Source organism: Glycine soja, chromosome 18 (genome assembly GCF_004193775.1).
Source record: "Glycine soja cultivar W05 chromosome 18, ASM419377v2, whole genome shotgun sequence".
Lineage (NCBI taxonomy): Eukaryota > Viridiplantae > Streptophyta > Magnoliopsida > Fabales > Fabaceae > Glycine > Glycine soja.
Window position 1 is genome coordinate 39,682,996 of NC_041019.1, and position 7,272 is coordinate 39,690,267.

The window sequence follows — 7,272 nt, forward strand, 5'->3', positions numbered from 1 at the left end:
TTTTCAACACGAATCAAATTAATTTTTAGAATGGATTGAATATATTGAGTAGGAAATTGTGAACATACATCATTTACAATTTAATATAATTAAAATGATGTAAGAATATTATTTATATTTTACACTTTAAATGAATTAGTTTCAAGTTGATGTCCTTGATTGTGATGTCTTTAATTTCAATTTTTTAATGGTTTTATTGATCTAGCGTGAAATTGCTATATACCTTTTTTATCCCTTTTCCTTTGTGAAACCTCCTTGTTTAGGTTTTTTTCCATATTAAAAATGTAAAAATTATAAAATTTTGTTAACATACAAATTAATTTAACTTCTAAATTTTATAATTTTTAAAAGGTATTCAAAGAAAAAAAAAATTTCCTTAAAGAAAGAATATAAAAAGATGAAACTTTAAAAAATAAAGCAATAATTAATAAGCTAAATACCTCTAAAATATAAAACAAAAGAATATATGAAACTAAAAGTCTAAAACAAAAAGAAAAGATTAAACCTTACTTTCATAAGATAAAAATATCTATACCCCAAAAATAATAATATTTTTTTTCTTCTTATACGAAACCTGCCTTTTAATCATTTTATATATTTTAATAGTTGAGTTATGTAGAAATATAAAATAAAATTAGCATGCCAATATTAAATGTCAAAAATTAAAAAAAAATCCAAAAATAATGATGAAAAAGGAGAATACTCGCCTCAATGAAATAAGATAAAAAAAAAACTATAAAACAAAAAAATTCAATAACCATAAAATGATAAAGCAAGTAAAATCAATAAAAGCTCTAAAGTTATTGTGTGAGTATATAGATAATAATCTTGGATGGGCATGTTACAATGGAGTCCAAATGTGAAGACACATTAGAATAGAGGAAGTTCTGGTAAGGTCTAATGCTCACTCACTAAAATATTTATAGTGGTAGTTAGACATTTTAAAATAGGAATTATTGAATGTTCAAATATTCCTTATTAATTTAATTGCCTTAATTTGATTGTACTGTAAATAATTTTGCAATATCAATTAATCAAAATCAACCCAATTCGATAATTCAATAACAATAAAATAACAGAACGAATAGCTGTAAAAAATGAATTTTTAATTTATTAACATGAAATCATAAAAATAAATGAATATTACCTTAAATGATAATATGTTTCTTTTTTTTATTGTAATGCTAATATAATTGTTAATAGAATAAGAATTATTAGTTTATTACAAATCTAAATATAATATGTAAAAGAATGGTTTTTATTATTATTATTATTAATTATTATTATTATTATTATTATTATTATTATTATTATTATTATATTGATAATAATTTGAATCAGATTATATAGTTATATTAATGATAATAATTTGAATTAGAGTTGATAATTATACTAATTATTAATTAGAATATTCTAATCATAACTGATTACCGTAATTAAGTATTTTATAATTAAATAATCACTTTACTTAAGAATATTCTATTCATAATTGATTATTGTAGTTAAGTAATTCATAAAAAAAATAATCAATTTAATTACCATAAATATATACTTTATGAATTAAAAATAAAATAAAATAATTTAGTAATATTTTGGATAAAAAAGAATATGTTTACATGAAAAATGTTGTTTTTTGTTAAATAAAATATAACTGAAAGTAAAAATGTAAAGAGAAAATTAAAGATGAAGAAAATATAAGAGTTAGGAGAGAATGAGAACTGTGTATGTGTATATATATGAATAGGCTATTTATAAGTATAAAAGATAATTGGAAAAATTACAAAAGATAAACATAAATAAGAAAAGATTATAAAAGATAATGAAAGATATAGATAGTCACAAATAGATTATTTATAGCACTCTCCTTAGATGTCCATTATCTTAAAATATGTCTCATTAAAATCTTACTAAGAAAAACCATGTAGGATAAAAACCTAGAATATGTCCCTTTAAAACCTTACTATGAAAAACTATGTGGAATAAAAACCTAGTGAAGGAAAAAGAGTACATTATTCTTCAATATATAATCACCTGTCACATTAAAAACTTGCCAAAAAAACCCAATGGAACAAAATCATAGCGAAGGAAAAAAAAGTGCAAAACATATGTATTTCTCCCCCTCATGCAGACAATCATCAATAAGACGACGAAATCCAATCTTGTGAGTCAGTTGCTCAAAAGTCTCTTTAGTAATGACTTTGTAAAGAAATCTTCTAGATTCTCTTGCTAACGAACTTATTGAACATTTATTTCTTTTGGAGATCATAAGTGAAAAAGAACTTTGGTAAAATATGTTTTGTTCTATCTCCTTTGATGTATCCTTCTTTAATCCAAGCAATACATGTAACATTGTCTTCATATATGATCATCGATGTGATTTTTCCTCAAGCTAAGCTAAAATTTCTACATGATTAGTTGATATGTCTATTTTGGCTTATTTCACATATTGTTATGGAATAATTGTTATATCATCTCATGTAAACTTATGTTATATCATTATGAGGAACTATCAGATAACCTCTAAAATAACAAAGTATATGCTTAAATGTCTTTGTATTGGTGAAGAATTATATTTTGCTAGAAAATTAGTGGGGAATGATTCATCAAATTGTGTATGCATAATAAGATACATCAATGTTTCAATAACACTAAGACATGGTACTTTAAGACTAAGTACTTCTTTATCATTTTCTTAAGATCTAAAAGGATCTTAGTTCACACATCTAGAGACCTTCAATCATTGAAATATACAATGAATGTAATTTTTCATATAAAACCTTTTAAGCACCTCTATTATATAAGCTTTTTGCTACACATTCTATGATTTAAATATTCAATTTCCCAAACAAAATTTTGTGCTTCCTAGTTCATCTCAAATTATTTCTTTAATTAGTTTATAGCTTTTGAAAGCTCTTCAAGAGTTCCAATAATATTCACGTCATCTACATAAACAACAATTATGAAAAATCTATTTTCTGATTTTTGTGAAAATACATGGCAAGTACTCACTAAGTCAATTATATCTCATGTGACTTGATTCACTACTAGAAAATAGGTTTTCTACATCGATTATCGGCGTATTTCTACATCGGTTATCAAGAGTCGTTGTAGCCCGAAGTCATTGAAACACAACGACGGTTGAGCGACCGAAGTTGAATTCTGACATTCTACATCGGTTATTAGGACAATCGATGTAGAAATCTGCTCATTTTAAGACGGGTTGGTCTCTAAACCCGTCTTAGAATGCCAAAATTCTACATCGGTTGTCCTGACAACCGATGTAGAATGATCATCATTCTACATCGGGTATGTCTTGAACCGTCGTAGATTCCTACCCCACGATGAAGCATTCAACATCGGTCATTCTAATAACCAATGTAGAATACTAGACATTCTACATCGGATGTGACTTGAACCGATGTAGAATTATTAATTATTTTTAATTTGTTTGTTTTTTGGAAGCAAGAATTATGATGACATAAAAATTGGTGGCATGGTCATTTCATTAAAAAATATTTCTACAAACCAACTAGTAATTACTAAACTAAATTGTTCATACGAAGAGAGAACAAAAGAATAAAATTAATCAAATTAGAACACGGATACTATATACGTATAGGAGAAAAACTGTCTAAAAGTGCTGCTCACTAAATTGTAATGTAAAAACAAGTTGAGCATTTCAATAACTAACCCTGTCCAACTCCCTCTCCGTAATTTTGTTGCTATGCAGTCCTCTAAGAACATTCTTGCAAGCATCAACAGCTTTGTGGACCTGCAAATCAAATTGACCTGAAACTTTCGAACAGAAGGAAACTAGCAGCAAAAATAAGAGTGAATGTTACTAGAATGAAGCTCACACCTTGCCTCTGACAATTGTGAAGAGCCTGTACAGAAACGTGTAATCAGATTTCAAACTAAAAAACAACTAAAAATAACACTTGGGTATTTACTATACTCTTAGATATTTTTAAGATTTCAACCCAAAAGTAACGGGATTGGCATGTTTCCAGTATGTAGATGATGAGGCTAGTCTAAGCCTAGAATTGAACATAGTGTCTAAAATTTCTGCCTATAAAGCAACAACTCTAATCGGACACCCCAGGACATAGCTTATGTCCAAAATATAAAATGAAGGGGCATTGTACACACACACACTAGTATTTAAGCTTGCAGAAAATAAAGGTTTAATGTATATACCTAAAATTTATAATAAATAAATACTTTTAACATAAATTATATTTTAGTATGATAAATAATTTATATTGTGATACAATATATTGATAATTATTAATTTCTTTTGAAAAGTATTGAAATTCAATTTAAAACTAAAGATATTGAAAATGATAGAAGGAAAGATATAAGTTGATAAGAATCCCTAAAATTGTTGTAGTTAAAGAAAAACTCCTAAAAACACTCTAATTGAAGAATGATAGCTAAAAATACTCTTGTTCAACATAGCTATTCTAATTTATGTAAAGAGAAGATATAAAATCAACATGACAAATCTAAATTAAGAATTAAGATTTATATAATTCACATTCTAAAAACAAAGTTGTTAAGGATTACAATTTTCATATTATATTGAACAAATAGAATACTGAGAGGGATCATTTCACAATGCAATATTTACCCAAAAAATCCCAAGATAAGATGGATCATATCTCTTAAAGTTAAAATGTCTAGTTTAGTCCAATGTAAATGAGCCTCACCAAAAAATGCTATGAGCCTTGAAATATTTATAAGTTGACTTTTTTTATGATAAGTGTCTAAGAAGTGTTTAGCCAAGAGTAGGTCTTGGCTCACTCTCTTGACTCATGTCCAAGTCATGTTAGAAAGACGTCCAAGCTGAGTCAAAGGGGTGTCCGAGCCGGAAAAAATTTATTTTTAATTATGACCCAATTAGGGGTGTTCGATATGTCATTCAATGGAGGTGTCCATGCTTCCTAACTCTCTTTACCAAACTAACTACAGGTGAGGGCTGAGGGGAAAGAGGTACCTAGAATTTATAATCTCAGAATGCAGTCCCGTTGTTATACCAAAGAAAAGAGGATGACCACAAAGGCTCTTCTGCAAACCTTGTGTCTGTTGTGCATCAAATTTTGATTGATCATCTGCACAAGCCATTTCCAAAATTTAGCAATTAATAGTAATGTTGATCATTGCAGCTGGATATACCATCGCATTATGCGTTAAATATTCAAACCAAAAAATGTTGTTCACAATGATTTTATCTGGTTAACGTTCAAGTAATGTATCTTTATTCCTTTAAAAGATACATGTAACCTCATAAAAAAATACATATATCTTTTTTATCAATTTTTTTATTAGAAATAAATGAATATAAAATTTGATATAATTAATCTTGTTATATTATAATTTAATGAAGGCTAGGGTATTTATTTTCGTAAAATAATGGAAGTCGTTACTTTAGTGGAGAAGAACAAATAAATTAACACAAGGAAAAGTTTTTATGGTATTGAATATTGATTAAAAATCTTATTTACGAGAGATACAATTTAGTTTTACTTAAGGTGTAATATTCTGAACTTAAACTTGAAATAACTAGCTAGCTACGTCAACAATCATGTGCTACTTCATTGGTAAAGAACAAAATATTTCTAATATTAATGGCAGGTAGAGCATTTTTATTTTCTTTCCGATCCCGGTAAAACAAGAGCATATATATATAACGTACTATAAGCGCCTTTGGAAAAAAATATAATGTACTATAAGCTTGGGATTTGGATAACATAACATTAGAAGCAAATGGCAGTGTAAGACCTACCTATTGGGCAGATCCAACTGGGTTAGTGTCCTTCCCTCACATTGCGCTAAGTTAAGGTTGAACAACATGGTGGTCCCCTTCATCAAAAAAGAAAAGCAGAATATCTTGTAATGTAATAGAAACCACATTACATGCTTATCAAACTTGATTTGCTCCATTCTATAGATTACTAGAACCATGGTCGACCTGCTATTGATAATTTGGTACCATCAAACTTTATTTGCTCCGTATCTTGCTATCAATGCAAAGCATACTTACCTGTGTATAGAATGATGCAACCTTGCTGGGTTCAAATGTTCACCAAGTAAAGAAATTAACCTTGTATGTGCCATAACGTTGAAGGGCAAACAAGCCTATCAATATGATGTAGGCACCTGGAACTTCTACATCTGTCAAGTTTTACAAGTGCTATTAGTGAGTCATGTTCCATATAGAAGTGTAATATCAAAATTCTATATGCAAAGAAAAAGCATAACTAGATAAACAGTAAGCAAACATAAATCAAGTCAATTCACATATTGTTCTCCAATTAAAATTGGAGTTTAATTTAATCTACATATTTTTTTTAGTACAAACCTTGAGATAAATTTCAATTCTAATAACAGAACATGAAAAACAACATGTTAAGAACTATATTTAAATTTTGTCTAATAAAAAAACCCTTGCTTAATGATGGAGCTATATATTGTTCTACATAATACTTTTTAAAAAAAACAGTACTAGGACAAGAGGCAGTAACAATAATTATCACTATAGTACATAGTAATTCAATCAAAACCTGAGGTTCTAGATTGGGTTCCACTTCCACAAGGGACTGATTCTGATAACCAAGTGCACTTCTCAATTTATTGGGGCCTTCAGACTTTCTTAAAAAACATTGACTTTGCAGGGCCTGAATATGACAATTAGGATGAAGGAAGAACAAAGCAAAAAAAGCATTAAAAAACAAGGACAAAAAATCCAACAACATCAACCAACTTAAATTTGTATATTTGACTTCTGGAGGGCTAGAAAATCCTTTTATCATTTTCGTAACGATACTGCAGCCTTTGAAGTTCATTTCAAAGTTTTTTTTAAAAAAAAATTCTTACGGCATCAACCAACCTGCCTCATTCACAAAGTTCAATTCAACGTTTTTTTAAAAAAAAATTCTTGCAAGTTATGAGGGGAAAGGAAAGAAGGTAATCAAACTTAGGGCGCAAATGCGTAAACGGGAGGATCTCAAAGAGGGAAAGGTTCTCCTATTCCATCCCACAGAAACTGCCCCCAAACTTGAAGTTTTGTAACACCCCTGCATGTTAATTTTAATCCCCCAACTCATGTGAAGTTTCCACTATATTGATATTGCAGTTGTCCAAAAATCATGATACATTTTTTTAAGTTGAATTGAGGAGCCTTGTTCTTGAATCCGGCTACAAGGAGAATGTCACCAACCCGGTATCTATAAAGTGTTGTATATCAAGATTGACAACTAATTAACTTAATTA

General features: G+C 28.4%; 1 long non-coding RNA gene across 1 annotated transcript; it reads right to left on the reverse strand.

Annotated features, from left to right (window-relative positions):
* Positions 1–4,981: 4,981 nt before the first annotated feature.
* On the reverse strand, positions 4,982–6,776 carry LOC114395594. The gene is made up of 3 exons (XR_003663070.1): positions 6,564–6,776; positions 5,786–6,174; positions 4,982–5,111 (listed from the first exon to the last, which is right to left on the reverse strand). It is a non-coding gene; the product is annotated as an uncharacterized LOC114395594 (long non-coding RNA).
* Between the last annotated feature and the right edge of the window lie 496 nt (positions 6,777–7,272).